Genomic DNA, 19,228 nt, shown 5'->3' with positions numbered 1-19,228 from the left:
AAGCAATTATGTAACTTCTGTCTAGCTTCTTTCATCAGTATGATTTTGAGATTTATCCAAGTATTGTGTGTATCAATGATTCAAGTATTTTTATGGCTGACTGAAATTCCAATATCTGTATAACCATGTTTTGTTCATCCATACACCTATCGATGGACATTTGGATTGTTTCAAGCTTTTAGTTATTTTGAATAATGCCACAGTGAACACTGATGTACTGTTTTCTGTGTGGACATTTGTTTTGGAATGGCAAGATGAGATGAGAGGTTTAGGTTTTTAAGAAACTGATAATCTGTTTTCAAAAGTGGTTTTACTATTTTTATTATCAAATTTTTAGTTCCTTTAAATCCTTAACACTTAGTATATTTAATCTTTCTAACTTTAGCCATCTTAGTGGGAGTAAACTGCTGTCTCAGCATGGTTTTATTTTGCATTTCCTTAATAACTACTGATACTTAACATTTTTAAATATTCATACTTGTCATTTGCATGGTTTTTTAGAGAAATTTATTTGTAATGATAAAAAACTAGAAAACTTCAGTAGTTGTGGTATAGCCAATCATTGGAATACTATTCAGCAATATTAAGAAATGTATCACTTCGAGTTTATCTTTGTGTATGGTGTAAGAGAATGGTCAAGTTTCATTCTTCTATACATAGTTGTCCAATTTTCCCAGCACCATTTATTGAAGAGACTGTCTTTTTTCCACTGGATAGTTTTTCCTGCTTTGTTGAAAATTGTTTGGCCATAGTGTTGCGGGTCCATATCTGCTCTCTACTCTATTCTACTGGTCTATGTGTTGGTTTTTGTGCCAGTACCATGCTGTCTTGGTGATCACAGCTTTGTAGTAAAGCTTTAAATCAGGCAATGTTATGCCCCCAGTTTTGTTTTGTTTTGTTTTCAACATTTCCTTAGTAAGTCAGGGTCTATTCTGGTCACATACAAATTTTAAGATTGTTTGTTCGGCACTTTGAAAAATGCCAGAGGAATTTTGATTGGGATGGCATTGAAAGTATAGATTTCTCTGGGCACTATAAACATTTTAACAATATTTATTCTTCCAATGCATGAGCATGGAATGTTCTTCCATCTTTTTGTGTCTTCTCAATTTCTTTCATGAGTGTTCTATAGTTTCTTGAGTACAGATCTTTTACCTCTTTGGTTAGGTTTATTCCCAGGTATCACAAAGATAAACTTGAAAGGGATAAAAGATCTCAACTTGAGGCAGGAATCTATCAAAATCGTAGAGGAGAACATAGGCAGTAACCTCTTTGACATCGGCCATGGCAACTTCTTTCAAGACATGTATCCAAAGGCAAAGGAAACAAAAGTGAAAATGAACTTTTGGGACTTCATAAAAATCAAAAGCTTCTGCACAGCAAAGGAAGCAGTCAACAAAACAAACAGGCAACCCATGGAATGGGAGAAGATATTCACAATGACACTACAGACAAAGGGCTGATATCCAAGATCTATAAAGAACTCCTCAAACTCAACACACACAAAACAGATAATCAGGTCAAAAACGGGCAGAAGACATGAACAGACACTTTTCCGAGGAAGACATACAAATGGCTAACAGACACATGAAAAAATTTTCATCATCATTAGCCATCAGGGAGATTCAAATCAAAACCACTTTGAGATACCACCACCTTATACCAGTTAGAATGGCAAAAATTAACAGGACAGTAAACAACAAGTGTTGGAGAGGGTCTGGAGAAAGGGGAACCCTTTTACACTGTTGGTAGGAATGCAAGTTGGTGCAGCCACTTTGGAAAACAGTGTGGAGATTCCTTAAGAAACTAAAAATAGAGCTACCCTATGGCCCTGCAATTGCACTACTGGGTATTTACCCCAAAGATACAGATGCAGTGAAAAGAAGGACCACATGCACCCCAGTGTTCATAGCAGCAATGGCCACAGTCACAAAACTGTGGGAAGAACCAAGATGCACTTCAGGAATAGAATAGATAAGGAAGATGTGGTCCATACATACCATGGAGTATTATGCCTCCATCAGAAAGGATGAATACCTAACTTTTGTATCAACATGGACAGGACTGGAAGAGATTATGCTGAGTGAAATAAGTCAAGAAGAGAGAGTCAAGTATCATATGGTTTCACTTACTTGTGGAGCATAAGGAATAACACAAAGGACATTGGGAGAAGGAGAGGAGAAGGGATTTGGGGGAAATTGGAGGGGGAGACAAACCGTGAGAGACTGTGGACTCTGAGAAATAAACTGAGGGTTTTGGAGAGGATGGGAGTGGAGGGTTCGATGAGCCTGGTGGTGGGTATTAAGGAGGCATGTATTGCATGGAGCACTGGGTGTGGTGCATAAACAATGAATCTTGGAACACTGAAAAAATAAAATTAAATTTAAAATAAAAGAAAAAATTTACCACTTATATGCACAGTAATTTGGTAGAATCTTAATGAGACTTTGCTGATTAAAAGAAGCCAGTCTCAAAAGGTTATATCTATTCGATTTGATTTATATGACATTCTTGAAAAGATAAACTTATATTAATGTAAAGCAGACTAATCATTGCCAGGACTTAGGGCTGGGTGTAACAACAAAATGATAACACAAGAAAAGTATGAAAGATGATGCCACTGTTTTTTATCATGATAGGGGTGATACTTACTCAAATCTACACATGTGTTTAAATCATAGGACTACACCCATACACAAAATTTCAATTTTACTGAATGTTATTTTTTTCACTCATATGCTCTTAATATGTGCAATTTTTAAAACTATTTTCCGCAATGTTTAAAGACTTTTTTAAAAGAAGTTTTGGGTTTAAGGCAAAATTGAGAGGAAGGTACAAGAATTTCCCACATATCTTCTTCCCCTACACATGCATAGCCTTCCTCATTATCAACATCACTCACCAGAGGGGTACATTTCTCATAATTGATGAACCTACACTGACCCATAATTAGCACCCAAAGTTCATAGTTCACCTTAGTACATCATTTTTTTTCTTGGCCTCATCTGTGTGTGTGTGTGTGTGTGTGTGTGTGTGTGTGCACTTTCTCACTTCTGCTATAATTATAATACATAGTAAATAATTTACCAGGAAAACATTAGTGGTTCGTGATATTCCTAAAAATTTTAAATGTGTTACCCTTAGAACGTGAATACCAGTAATAAAGCAAACTCCATCAAACAGCTACTTAATCCACTATCTGCAGAGCTTCTCCACCTATTAGGTTCTGGTTTCTCATGGAGTATAACTATAACTCTGCTATGGAACATTGTGGTTTCTCCTATTTTATGACATCTTTTCACCTTAACAGCCTGATACTAGCCCAGCCCACATCTTTTTCAGAAGGATATTATTCTTTTTGCTTTTTAGTTTGTGCCAAGCCACTTGATAAGGCTATTGGATGACTGATGGATTGATTATCCTTGAGCCTTTCTTAAAACAAGTCGTTGATGGCATGAAAGGTGGAAGCATAGTACATTATTTTTTAGAGCATCTTTTATGTCTATAAATCTTCTCAGTTGCATCTCCTTTCACCATGTCCCAGTCTTAGTTGGTCAGGGTAAATAGCCCCTGGAATGTGTTTTTCAGAAATAAAATGGGGGAAAACATTATCTCAAAAATTTTACTCCAGATCTTGGTTTTTATATCTCATTTTCTTTTCTTTTCTTTTTTTTAAGATTTTATTTATTTATTTGACAGACAGACAGAGATCACAAGCAGGCAGAGAGGCAGGCAGAGAGAGAGAGAAGGAAGCAGTCTCCCCGCTGAGCAGAGAGCCCGATGCGGGGCTCGAATCCCAAGACTCCGGGATCATGACCTGAGCCGAAGGCAGAGGCTTTAACCCACTGAGCCACACAGGTGCCCCTATATCTCATTTTCTAATAAAAAGATCCTAAAATCCTTAGATAAATGGTGGATTCCAAGTTAAATACAAGATTAACTTTGAATAATTTGGAATTCCAGAAATTAAGGAAGGATAATCGAAAAAGATTGGGCATTACAAATGACCAAACTTGAAAGAATTTCTAATTACCAAAGCTTATCAGCAAAATCAGTAACAATCGTATTTGGTTAAAACCCAAACAATAGAATTAATACCCATGAGTCCATACTTATATAAATTATTGAATAAATAAATACATGTGGGAAAAGATGTAAAACTTTCTTACAAAAAAGAATTCTAAATAATATATATAGATATCCCCTCTCCACGAGGTGCTTAATGCCTCTCCACCTGAGTGTGGGCTGGGCTTAGTGATTCAGTCTCAAAGAATAGTGTATGGACAGTGAAAAGTAGTGACTTTACAGTACAGAAATCTGGCAGACACCATCTTAACCAAGAATTGAAAAGTTAATACTCGCAGTGATAACTTATGTGGATATACCTCCTGATATGATGCAATGAGAAAGGTACTTCATCTCTGTGGTATTCTTCACCAAACTCAGAACCCCAGTCTAATCAAAACTCCATTTTATATTTCATGGAGCACTGGGTGTGATTCATAAACAATGAATCTTGGAACACTGAAAAAATAAAGTTAAAAAAATTTCATTTTAAACTCCATTTGAGGGACATTCTAGAAAATGTCTGACTAGTACTCTTCAAAACTATAAAGGACACGGAAAAAAAAGGACTGGGAAATTTTACTGATCAGAGGAACAGAAAAAGGATATTAGTGGGAAAAGCGGTAAAACCCAAAGTGTCTATAGTTTTGGTAATGATAATGTCAATGTTATAGTTTTGATACTACTAATTTCTGGTTTCCACAAATGTATTGTGGTTATATAAGATGGTAAGCATACAGGAAGCTGAGTGATAGGTGTATGAGAACTCTCTGTACTACATTTACAACTTTTCCATAAGTCTAAAATTATCCCAAAATAAATGTAAGGAAAACAAAGAAGCAACTAAAAAGCATGCATTGGATTTTGCTTCTGCCTGTTATAAAGAACAATGAAAAGTGTGGATTCTAACCTAACATGAAAAAGTCAGATAAACTCCATATTCATAATTTTTGTTGAACACCTTTGAGATCTAATGTTACAGATCTATTAAGTAGCTCGATTTTAAGAAACAATAGGCTCTCCAAGGAGAAATGGGATACAGAGACTGGTTTACCACTGACAGAGAAAGTGAAGTAATCAGACTCTCCTGGAAAGCACCAGAGAAACAAGCAAGAGCAGTCTCCCACTAGGAAAAGGTCAAGGACTTGGAGAGAGATTCCTATGTGGTTTAGGTACGTAGAATGTCAGAGATCGATGAGTAAAGCAGGAGGAGCACTGAGAAAAAAACCCCTGGAACACAGATATCACCCTAGGAACAAAACAATGCTAGAGGAATTCAAAGTCTGTAATACACCAAAGCTAAACACCACAACAATGAAACCCAATCTCAGGCTCATAATTGACAAAGACTGACTCAACTGCCCCATCAGTAGAAGGAGCATGTTTATTTCCAGGTGCAAATATTACTTACCTTATCCTCTACTTTCTGCACATGATGTTCAGCATGAAATAAAAAACGTAAAACACAAAAGACAAGGAAACCTAGTATCAAGAAACAAATCAATAAAACCAGATTCAGAGATAATCCACATACTAGACCTATCAAACAGGGGCTATACCATAATTATGATTTACATATTTAAGTATCCTGTGGAAAAAGGAGACATCTTGCATGAGCAGATGGGGAATTTTAGCACAGAGATAGGAACCATAAGAAAGAGTTCAGTGGAAATGCTATAAATAAGAAACAACAAACTACTTTCGGAGATAAAGATTTCCTTTGATGGGCCCACAACTATCTCAATGCCATGCAAAGTGAGAAATGTGAAGACTTAATGAAAGCTGCATGAATAGGACTGTTTGGGTTGGACTTCTACTCTGAGCCACTCAGTGCGCAGTATCTTTCACAGGAAGGTGTCATTCACGTGAATTACAGTATGAATGACACCTTTTTGAGAAGAGTAATGTACAATGTGCAAGGCATAAGTGGTAGCCCTGGGGATGGGGTTGTAGCTGCAAGCACAGAGATGCCTTTTTTAGAGCCCAGGCATTCTCTCTTCAGATGCTGGAGTACCTCAAGGGGTATTTTGAGACTTCTAAGAGAATATATATAGGAACTGTGCACTCCTGGAGAAACACCTCCATTTAGATTCTTCAAGAGTTGATATATTTTGCCAAATGAGACTTCACTGAAGTGGGAAATACGTTGTATTGAAAACACAGCCCTCTTTTGTTAGCGGAGATTTTTTTCTCTGCATTGCCAAATCCCCTAACATTTTTTTCACTACTAACTTCTCATCATTTGCAAGACTTTTCTTTTAGAGCTCCCCAAATACCCTCCTGCCTCTCAGCTTCCTCCACTGCTTAACCTTCAAGTCCATTTTTTTCTCAGAAACTAAAACATCTTATTATTTTTTCCAGTTTTATTGAGCTATGATTGACAAAAAATATACATGTGTAGGTTAAATGCAATGTTTTAAAGGTGCAACGTAAGTATATATATATATTGTGCCATGATTACCACAGTCAAGTAATGAACACATCTGTCTCCTCACATAATTACCTTTTTTTATATGATGAGAAAACTTAAGATCTACACTCTTACAATATTTCCAGAACCTATGTGATAGTGTTACTAACTGTAGTTACTGTGCTATACATTATAGCCCCAGAACTTACTCATCTTACAACAAACTTTGTACCCAGTAACATCTCCCCATTTCTGTCACCTCTCTGCCTCTGACAACCATTATACCCTTTGTCTCTATGAGTTCAACTTTTTAGATTCCACATAAGTGAAATCATAGTTATTTTTCATATTAATTCAGTATCATTTTTGCAACATCTATATGTGTTCCCATTTGTTATGGCTTGATTTCATTTCTGTATTTATGCATGTCTTAGTTCAGGCTGCCATAACAACATACTAAAGACTGAGTGGATTAAGCAACAAATCTATTTTCTCATGGTTCTGGAGGCTAGAAGTTTAAGATCAAGCTACAGATGTGATTGTTTTTTGGAGAGACTGCATTTCCTGGCTTACAGATGCTCACTGTGTGCTCACCTGGTGTTTCCTCAGTGTGTGCACTTGGATAGTGAGCAGCTTCCTAGTGTCTCTTCTTAGAAGAAGAATTAATAATAATCCTATGGTGAAGGCCCCACCCTCATGAGCTCATCCAAACTACTTATCTCCCAAAGGCCCCATTTCTAAATACCATCAAACTGTGTATTAAGAATTTCAACCTAAGAATTTTGGAAGGACACACTTCAGTCCACAGCAATGAATTTCTGTGTTTTATTTTCTACAATGTGTTCCATAAAGTGTTATATTGTGGATATCTATTTTTGTAGAATTTATATGTGACATTTTATGGGGCTGGATTCCTTTCTGTCTTCATCTTTTGTGCATGTGCACTATTTGATTTTTTTATTTGTTTGTTGAGTAAATCCTTCTCCCTTTTGGATGTCTTTGTTTATTTCTGTGATTGGTATGCCTTTGTGCTTATACTCAATATGAAGCTTTGTTTTTGCATGTGAGAGACTTCACTGGGGGCTATTTGTTAAATTTGCCTATATTTGTGAATGCATGTATGTTTGTGGGAGGTCTTATGTGTATGTATTCAAGTATGCTTGTGTGAATTGGGTTCATATTTATGTATTTGGTTTGTTGTTGCTCTAATTTTTTATGTCACTTTTTTTTTCTATAAAGCATCTGCACAGCAAAGAAAAGGCAACATATGGAATGGAAAAATATATTTGCAAACACATATCTGATAAAAGGTTAATATCTATAATATATAAGGAATTCATACAACTCAACAACAGGAAAAAACAATCTGAACAATCTGACTGAAAAATGGACAAGGATTTGGCAGATATTGTTCCAAAGAAGACCTACAAATAATAGATACATGAAAAACAACTCAACATGATTAATTAGGGAAACACAAATCAAAACCACAATGAGATATCACCTCACACCTGTTAGAATGGCTATTATCAAGAACAAGAGATTGTTGACAAAAGTGTAGAGAAGAGGAAACCCTGGTGCACTATTGATGGAAATGTATATTGGTAGAGCAACTGTGAAAAACAATATGGAGGTTCCTCTAAAAATTAAAAATAGAATTACCATATGATCCAACAATCCCACTTCTGTTTTATATGCAAAAGAAATAAAGTCATTATTTTGAAAAGATATCTGCACTCCCATGTTAAATATAGCAGTATTCATAATAGTCAAGAGATGGAAACAATCTAAGTGTCCATCAACAATGAATGGATAAAGAAAATGTGACATTTATATAATAAAATATTATTCAGCCATTTAAAAAAAGGAAATTTTGCCATTGTGACAGCATAATGCCATCCAGATTCATCCATATTAAGTGAAATAAGCCAGAAAGAGAAAGACAAATAGTGCATGGTCTTACTTACATACGGAATCTGAAAATGTTAAACACACACATGCAGAGTAGATTGGTGATTATCAGGAGCTAAAGGGTAGGAAAAAAGGGAAGATGTTGGTCAAAAGGTACAAACTTACAGTTTCAACATGAATAAATTTGGGGGATCTAAGATATGGCATGGTAACTATACTTAACAATATTTTATTTACTTGAAATTTGCTAAAAGACTAGATCTTAAATGTTCTCATACACACCAAAAAGTAACCATGAGAGGTAATGGATTGTGATAACTCATCTTAATGTTGTAATCATTTTATGATATACATGTATATCAAATTATTATGTTGTATATCTTAAACATACACAAAATTATCTGTCAATTATATCTATAACAATAAAGCTGGAAGATTAAAATATATCCTCAAAAGTTGGTAAGAAACCCACAAAAAATACAAACAATAAATAAGGAATATGGACCAAAGAATAAACAGACCCTTCAGTAATATATGGTTGATTAATAAGCACATTGGCAATACCAAGTATTAATGAGAATGCAGAAAGAGAATGCACACATTACCAATATCAAGAATAAAAGAATAGATATAAATATAGATCCTAGACTCATCAAAAGAATTAATTAGAGGATATTATTAAAACTTTTATACTAATAACTTTGATGAAATCAACAAAATTCTTGAAAGACACAGGCAACCACAGATGACAAAGAAAAAATGTAAAACATGAACAACTTCACATTAAAGAAGTACATTTAATAATCATCAAAAGAAAATACATTTGAAATCATTTTATATGTCCTGTACTGTTCTAATTCCAAAATAAGGCAAACATATCATAATAAAAAGAATTACAGACCAATGTTTCTAAATACAGATGAAAAAATCTTTGAGAAAATATATCTAACAATTTATAAAGATTTTTATATTTCTTGACACTCTGGAGTTTAACCATACAAGGAGTTTAATCCATACAAGGATGTATTAATTTCAAAAAAGAAATCACTGAAGCAAATAATAGATTATATGTCAATAAAGAAATTTAAAAAATAATGAAACTGTATTTCACTATCAAAAAATAAAGTACAAGTGTCTGTCCATATCTTCTGCCCATTTTCTGATATGCTTGTCTGTTTTGTGTGTGTTGAGTTTGAGGGGTTCATTATAGATCCTGGATATCAACCTTTTGTCTGTACTGTCATTTGCAAATATCTTCTCCTAGTCCGTGGGTTGCCTCTTTGTTTTCTTGACTGTTTCCTTTGCTGTGCAGAAGCTTTTGATTTTGATGAAGTCCCAAAAGTTCATCTTCGCTTTTGTTTCCTTTGCCTTTGGAGACAGATCTTGAAAGAAGTTGCTGTGGCTGATATCGAAGAGATTACTGCCTATGTTCTCCTCTAGGATTCTGATGGATTCCTGTATCACATTGAGGTCTTTTATCAATTTTGAGTTTATCTTTGTGTATGGTGTAAGAGAATGGTTGAGCTTCATTCTTCACATATAGCTGCCCAGTTTTCCCAGCACCATTTATTGAAGAGACTGTCTTTTTTCCACTGGATATTTTTTCCTGTTTTGTTGAAGATTATTTGATCATAGAGTTGAGGGTCCATATCTGGGCTCTCTACTCTGTTCCACTGGTCTATGTGTCTGTTTTTATGCCAGTACCTTGCTGTCTTGGTGATCACAGCTTTGTAGTAAAGCTTGAAATCAGGTAGCATGATGCCCCCCATTTTATTTTTGTTTTTCAACATTTCCTTAGCAATTTGGGGTCTCTTCTGATTCCATACAAATTTTAAGATTATTTGCTCCAGCTCTTTGAAGAATACCGGTGGAATTTTGAGTGGAATAGCATTAAAAGTATAGATTGCTCTAGGCAGTATAGACATTTTAACAATGTTTATTCTTCCGATCCAAGAGCATGGAATGGTCTTCCATCTTTTTGTGTCTTCTTCAATTTCTTTCATGAGTGTTCTGTAGTTACTCGAGTATAGACCCTTTACCTCTTTGGTTAGGTTTATTCCCAGTTATCTTATGGTTCTTGGTGTTATAGTAAATGGAATCGATTCTCTAATTTCCCTTTCTGTGTTTTCATTATTAGTGTATAAGAAAGACACTGATTTCTGTACATTGACTTTGTATCCTGCCACATTGCTAAAACGGGCAGAAGATATGGACAGACACTTCTCCAATAAAGACATACAAATGGTATCAGACACATGAAAAAATATTCATCATCACTAGCCATCAGGGTGATTCAAATTAAAACTACATTGAGATATCACCTTACACTAGTTAGAATGGCCAAAATTAGCAAGACAGGAAACAACATGTGTTGGAGAGGATGTGGAGAAAGGGTAACCCTCTTACACTGTTGGTGGGAATGCAAGTTGGTGCAACTGTTGGTGGGAATGCAAGTTGGTGCAGCTGCTTTGGAAAACAGTGTGGAGATTCCTCAAGAAATTAAAAATAGAACTTCCCTATGACCCTGCCATTGCACTCCTGGGTATTTACCCCAAAGATACAGATGTCGTGAAAAGAAGGGCCATCTGTACCCCAATGTTTATAGCTGCCATGGCCACGGTCGCCAAACTGTGGAAAGAACCAAGATGCCCTTCAACGGATGAATGGATAAGGAAGATGTGGTCCATATACACTATGGAGTATTATGCCTCCATCAGAAAGGACGAATACCCAACTTTTGTATTAACATGGACAGGACTGGAAGAGATTATGCTGAGTGAAATAAGTCAAGCAGAGAGAATCAATTATCATATGGTTTCACTTATTTGTGGAGCATAACAAATAGCATGGAGGACAAGGGATGTTAGAGAAGAGAAAGGAGTTGGGGTAAATTGGAAGGGGAGGTGAACCATGAGAGACTATGGACTCTGAAAAACAATCTGAGGGGTTTGAAGTGGTGGGGGGGTGGGAGGTCGGGGAACCAGGTGGTGGGTATTATAGAGGGCACGGATTGCATGGAGCACTGGGTGTGGTGCAAAAATAATGAATACTGTTATGCTGAAAATAAAAAATAAATTAAAAAAATCTTTTTTTAAAAAAAAAGAAGAAAAGAAAAGAAAGTAGAAAAAATGATCATTTCAAAGGATGTAAAGTACCTGATATAAAATTAACTCTCTTACAATAAAAATAAAATCTTATCAAGGAATAGAGGTGAAATCCTCAACCTAATTAAAGACATCTTTAAAAAATCAAACTATAGCTAACATACTCAACTAAGAAAACAAAGTTTTATATATAACGTTATGAATAAGGCAGAAATATATGCTCTAAAATTGTATATGTAACTTTGTATTCCAGAATCATATATCTGATAAGGGTCTAGCATGTGGAATATACAGAACACTTATAACTCAATAATAAAAAGATAGATAATTCATTTTAAAAACTAACATGTTATTGGGGCGCCTGGGTGGCTCAGTGGGTTAGGCCTCTGCCTTCGGCTCGGGTCATGATCCCAGGGTCCTGGGATCGAGCCCTGCATCTGGGCTGTCTGCTCAGCGGGGAGCCTGCTTCCTCCTCTCTCTCTGTCTGCCTCTCTGCCTACTTGTGATCTCTGTCTGTCAAATAGATAAAATGTTTAAAAAAAACTAACATGTTATTAAATAGACATTTCTAACGAAGAGAGATATTTCTATTACCACCAAACTTATGAAAAAATGTGCAACCTAACTAGTCATGAGACAAATGCAAAGCAAAAACACAGTGAAATTCCACTTCATACCCACTAGTATGGTTATAATCAGTAAGACAGAAATAACACATACTGGGTTAGAATAAAGTGAAGAAATTAGAAAACTCATTCACTGCTGGTTGGGATAAAAAATGGATTAGCTACTTTGGAAAGAGCTTGGCACTTCCTCATAATGCTAAACAGAGTTATCATAGTTACCAACAACTCAACCCTTAAGTATATATCTGAGAGAAATATGTGTCCATATAAACACTTACACCCAGATCCTCATTGCAGTATCATTCATTCAATTTGAAATTTTAACACTTGTCCTTGCAGCTCTCTCTTCCTCGTTTATATTTTCCCATAGAATTAGTCACTTCTCTGCATGATAAATATTGTGTTCATTATTTATTATGCCTTCTAATAAAAATGTCAGTTCCAGAGTACCTGGGTGGCTCAGTCAGTTAAGCATCCAACTCTTGATTTCAGCTCTGATGGTGATCTTAGGGTTGTGAGACCAAGCCCGACATCAGGCTCTACACTGGGCAGAGAGCCTGCTTAAGATTCTCTCTCTCCTCTGCCCCTCCCCACTCCCTCTCTTAAAAAAAGTCAATTCCATGAGTATGTTTTGTATCTGTTGAGTTCTGTAGTATTCTTAGCACATGAAACAGCCTGGCATCTAACATATATTCTTAGTAAATAGTTGATACACGAATAAATATTTCTTCCATGTCAAAATTCCAAGGACATTAAATACCTCAGTAAATATTTTTGAAACATGATCAGATGTAGTAAAATTTTGAATTATATATAATTATTCCCAGTACTTTTTTTCCCATCAGGCTTTGTTCCTGGTAACAATACTGTAAGTTGGTTAAGAATACATGTATTACCTCATTTAAACAACTAAAAAATACTTAGAAAGCTTTTTTTTTTTAATTTTTTTATTTTTTATAAACATATATTTTTATCCCCAGGGGTACAGGTCTGTGAATCACCAGGTTTACACACTTCACAGCACTCACCAAAGCTTTTTTATCACGTTTATCACACATTTATAGATGAAGAGTAAAGCTCACAGAAGTTAAATAAATTGCTAAAAGCCATGAAACTATTAAGAAGCATGATCCCAGGAGGCTAAAGTTTACCACAGTCCTCACTCAAACTATGGCTGCATAATAAGCCATCTTGAATGTCAGTGCCTAAAAATATAATCCTTTATTATTTCTCATGATTTCTTAAGATGTTTGGGAATTTTTTCCACTGGGTTCACCTGGGTTCACTCATGCAAATGCAGATAGCTGAGCTGGGGTGATCTAGATGCCACCTCATATGGCTGATGTCCCAGCTGGAATAGCAGGAAGTTAGACAGGCTGGGCCTATCCCTCCATCTGGGAATTCGTTGCCCAGAATTCGTTGCTCTGAATTCAGAGCATGAATGGCTCAAAGTTCCACAAGGGAAAAGGCAGAAAACGCAAAGCATCTTAAAGCTTAGTCTTGGAAGTTAAGCAACATCACATCGGAAATATTCTGTTGATAGAAACAAGTTTATAAGTCAGCCCAGGATCAGCACCTGGGGAAATAAATCCAAACCCTGAAGGAAGGAGAAGAAAAGGTCCCATGACAACAGGGTATGTTCACAGAGACAGAGGATTCACTGGGCATCGTTATTGTAATGGTCCACCAAACTATTTGCTGTGCAGAATTTCAATGCCATTTGCCTTGTATGCTTTTGCCATTGTGTTTAAAGTGCAACCACACAGGTTACACTATTGAAAGATGAAGTATCTGTAGTCAACAATGATCCTTCAGATGTTGTTGTCTCTGGGATGGAGCCGCATTAATGCCTTCACCATGCCTGGCTTTGCTTCAGTAATTGTACTTTTTGCTTAGAGTTGGAAGGAGCCTAGAGAGTTTGGTGACCAAATATTGCTAGATTCCTCACATTCTTTCCAGTTGACTACTTGCAAATACTGAGTTGTTAGTTTGTGTGTTGCCATTTTGGCCAAGGGAGGAGGCTAATCTGTGAATCATCTAGCCCTACCCCTCCTTGTCTTCAGTGGCCATCTTTGGTTGTGAGGCCGAAAGCAACTAGTGCTCATGCTGACCGCCCACGGCAGGTTCCCGTGTGTTGACAAGGTTTGGAACTGAGATGGTTTTGAGAACAGGAGCTTGAGCTGGCTGACTGGAACCCCACAGCAACTACTTGGCAACTTTGAGATGTCCCCTCTTGGCATCCTGCAGGAGAGGAGTATGTTTGAGAGCAGAGACTTCAGGGAACAGGAAGGGAGAAGAAGAAGACCGTGAGGACTGAGAAATCACAGAAAGCTGCTGCCAGGCGAGGCATGGGAATCAGGAGAAGAGAACCCCAGGGCTACCATACCTGCCCTTTATCCTCCAACCCCAGCCTACACAAAGACACCCTCACCCCTGGCCTGCCCATCTGGGGAAAGGCCCAAAAACCCAGAGAGTAGCCAGGTACCTGTGCCTCATTCTCCTCCCAACCTTCCCTCTCTCACCGGTTTCCTCAACAAATCAGCTGGAGGGGGAGGGGATCAAGACTTACTGCCATCACCATGGAAAGGCCCTGTCATACCCGACAAAAGGTTGCAAGATTGCTCGGGGAACCAGAAGATGAATTAAGCATCAGAGGAAAACTGACCAATCAGAGCCCATCACCAACCAACCCCTTCCTCTGAGGAGGTCCTGCCAGGCGAGGACAAGACAAGCAAGGCCTGATTATGTTTCCCAAATGGAACTGGAAAGCTGAGGACCGACAGACAGACAGTGGTTTCACTTTACCTTGCTGAGAAACGAGAATCTGAAGCCCAGGGGTCCTCATTCCCATGTACCCTCCTGAGTGGGACGGAAGGGTTCTTTCTTCCATCTCTGTCATGCCCTCCTTTCATTTCACATGTTTGTGCCTGGGCCTCTTCTTCCCCTGTTTGTGCCTTGAACTGCAAGTGCCTTGAATGCAGGTTCTACTGTATATCAGCCATCCATCTGCATGACGGCCACATTCCCTGACAATGAGAGGCAAGGATCCAATTGCCACGAGGGGGTAAAGGCACCCACAGAGGACACGGATATCTCTTGCATCTCAGCAACAGCAGAACACGAGGCCCTGATGTTCCTTATAAATGTGAAACAACCTATGTGGGGCTTTTGGAATGGGTAAACACACTGGCACAGGATCCATTGAGACTTCCCCCTAAGTAAGACCTTCCACATGCACGACAAAAATGTAAATAAAGTCCATAGGGATTATCTGGGGCTCCAAATACTTGTATAGCCTCTAGGGAACTGGTCTTGAATGCATAAAGTAAAGGACTTCAAAAATGCCCCAAGGGGAGTATCTACCCCCCGACCCCTGCCCTGACCCTACAGGATCCCAAGAATCAGTAAATAACATCTCTCCTGGAGAAGCGAAGCATTTCTCATAGCAGAAAATAACACAGAATGCTATGGCAAACCAGTGGTTCTGGTGGAGGGATATCGGGTCCATGTTACTTTCTAGGATGGTGAAGTATCTGGGAATGAGGAGGGTGAAGCTAGTTCTACCACTTGGACATGCTCCCACATCCACTCTAGCACTCTTAGGAAGCAATTGCCCTTTACCTGCTTTCAGAACCAACTTCATGGCCCCATGTGTGCTTCCTCACTCTCAGTTGGTACTTCTGGTTGGCCACTCTGCCTGCAGGGAACCCAGAACCAGCACAGCTCACTGGAACAGGCCATGTCCCCATGAAGGTGGCATACATACACAACGGTTAATTTTGCCAAGCCTTTCTGGCGGAGACCGACAAATATTTTGAGACCCGGTTACCTGCACAGGTTTTGGAGACACCCAGCCATGTCCGTTAGGGCTGCACCGACACCTCCAGCTATCCTAGGCCACCAGACTGCCTGCCCAACAGTGAAGATTCCAAGTGCCTACATGTCCTGACTGACTTCCCAAGAAGAGGCCTCAGCAGCACAACAGGCTTCGGACTGTGCATCTCCCTCCCAGCCAAGCCTCACTGCTTCAGCTTCAATAAAGTGCGCTGGGTAAGAGCACGAGAGACAGCTGGCCATGGTCAGAGTCTCTGTGCTTCCCCTGCCCAGCCGCAGGACCTAGGAAAGGCTTCAAGCTTTTGAAGGACTGAAGCAGATATTTGGAGCAGCAACACCTGCTGGAAGAGGCTAGGGACTTGAGCAGAGAGCCTGGAGCCCTTTCCTTTTCTGGAGTAGAGTGAGGTCTGTCACTGTTGTGAGATTAGCAGCACGGCTGCACAAATGCCAGCTCCCCAGGACACTCCCTGAAGGTGGTGTAAGGAAACTTCCCCAAGTGGGTGAAGGAATCAGCTTGCATCTATCTTCTCTTGCCCTGTCTCTCTTGCTTTTTCTCCCTCTCTCTCCAAGGGCACAGGTGCACCATCAAAAAAGGAAAGACAAGTGGTACTCCCCATTCTCAGGAGGTCTGTCTGGCCTCCCTCCCTTCATTCCTTCACACAGCATACAGAGAACAGATAATTACAGCAAACACAGTGACAACTACTCACCAAGTGTGTGTCCGGCGCACCATGTTAGCGCTCGTTCTCCTGGAGACAAGAGAGCTGTATATGGCTGCTTTCAGTATGTGGGTGGCCATCAGAGTTTTTCCAAAAACCTGGCCAAGCCAACCTAGCCCAGAGGGAGCGTCCCCTCACCTGCCCTGAGGACAACTGGGAAGAAGAGGAGTCCCCCCTTTTTCATCCTGAGAGCGGCAATAGCCTCCCCTGATGATTTTCACAGTAGGGTTCCATGCCCACTTAAATGTGCTTTCTCTATGTCTTCATCCAACTGGAGTTAAGTGTGCTCCAAAGAGAAGGCACTCCAAGCCATGAACTGTTCCAGAATCACTTACCAGAACTCGGAGCGGCACAAAAGCAACTCCAGCTTCTCTTAGGAATAAGGAAGCAGAAAAGACAGAGGACTCTGAATTTGCTGGGATCCTGCTCCTACTAAGCCCCTGAGGGGAAGAGAGCCCAGCCCAGCCCAGCCTGCCCAAGGCAACTTTCATCCCAACCCCTGATCAGCATAGGAGTGGCCTCAAGCACTTGGCCTTCACCCTCCCCAGCACCCTCCTACCTGCCCCAGTGAGTCTCCATTTCATATGCTGCCCCTTAACACACTGCCTTTCAGGCTTTGAGAGGAAATATGGACCCTCAGCCTTGCCTACCACAGCCTCCAGGGCCCCATACCTCCCAGCTCCTCTCTAAGAGATACTCCCCTCACTCCTGGACGTAGAGGATACCCTGTGAGTATGTGCAGGAACCTGGAGATAGAGGGGAGAGAGAATGCAGGGCCTGTTCCAACCTCTCAGGAGATTCTCATGCAGAAAACAGCCTAACTAATCAACCATAAATGGTTATTGAGAGCCATGAGTTTACCCTGCTTTGTTTTCTCAAGGCAGACATCAACCCTCTTAATGTCCATAAGGAATTTAAGTGTTGCCTTGGTAGTGCGCGTCTGAGGCTGTTGAAGCCAAGGAGCCCCTTCCTTCATGCTGATGCTGAGTTTTCCAGAAGTCTCTTCCTCAGAGGTTCCTTTATGAAGAGACCTTTTCATACTTTTTCATTCCAGTGCCCCCTTTCCCTTTCCTGGCTTATAGAACAAGATAGCTAGCTAACATGTAAGAACAGGGAAGATAGAGCTAACGAGATGCTTCCCATGACTGACAGGACGTTTGCTGTAGGGACCTCTTCATTGCAGTCTACATCCCCAGAGGCTATTCTGAGTGGGGAAGCATAGTCCACAAGTAGCCGTTGCCACCACCACATCCACCCCTGACACCTACCTCCACCTTCCCACGTGCCCCGTGTTTCCCTCTTCCCCACCCTCTTCGTCCTGCAAGTGAGGGTGGACTGCTCACCTGGGACCATGTCCTCCTTTTTGGCTCTCCCTCTTCAACTCAGGCTTGTCTACCTTCTGTGGAGATTCCATCAAAAACCCGGGAGCTGATGGAACTCTGGGGGTGGGGATGGGAAATTACATCCAAGCTGGAGTGCACAGAGCATTTACAAATACTGATGGAGCACCCAGTTCTCTAGGACAGGGGCTATGCTCGGTGCTGAGCATATACATGAATTCACTCTCATGGATCTGCAGCCCCTTAGGGGAAGTGAGAAAATAAGGAAAGGGAGAATAAAAATACTTGTTATGGTCATAAATATTATGGAATAATATAATTAGTTGATATGAAATGAGGGACTGGATGGGAAAGAGTACATCCTGAAAGGCCTTCTTAGCCTTTATTTTCCCAAGAATTAAAAGGGAAGATATGTAGGTAAATATAAATGAAAACTGATCAAACAACTACAACAATATCTTAAAAGTTTTATGTTCTATATGGAAGTGAATCGTTAGACAAAAATGAAACCAAGAACAGGAAGGAATAAATGAAATGAACTTTAAAAAAATATATTTAAATTCAATTTAGGTAACATATATTGTACTATAAGGCTTTTTCAGAAGTGATAAAAATATTTTTTATGTTAGACTATAATAAGTTATTGTTACATATTTTAACCACTGGAGAAACCATAATAGAATAACATAAGATCATGATAATTTAAAGCAAATAGAGAACAAATGGAATAATGAAAAAAACATTTGATTAGTCCCAAAGTAGGCAGGATAGGAGGACTCATTTGAGAAATATCAGGTGGGAAAAATAAAAAAACATAAGTTAACAGACTTAAATCTAATCTTAGAATCACATTAAAAGAAACTAGAGCAAACACGCCAATTAAAAGAAAAGATTTTTAGATCAGATAAAATAAGTCAATTATATGCTAAACATAAGACACTTTAAATATCATGATAACATGTAGGTGGAAAGAAGTATGGTGGAAAACATCTTTATTTTATCGTCAATAGTTTTACTGAGGTATTTACAAATGTTTATAAGTTTTGAAAACTTTAAACTCAAATCACCATCCAAATTCATATTAAAAAGAGTATTTCCATCATCCCAGAAATTTGCTTTGTCAATGCCCCACAAAAAGGAAAACAATGCTATGATTTCTATAGTCACAGGTTACTTTTGCCAAAAATCTAATCTCCCATTCCACATTCAGAGGTACATA

The sequence above is a fragment of the Mustela erminea genome, chromosome X, assembly GCF_009829155.1.
Source record: "Mustela erminea isolate mMusErm1 chromosome X, mMusErm1.Pri, whole genome shotgun sequence".
NCBI lineage: Eukaryota > Metazoa > Chordata > Mammalia > Carnivora > Mustelidae > Mustela > Mustela erminea.
Note: the sequence above shows the minus strand (reverse complement) of the source record.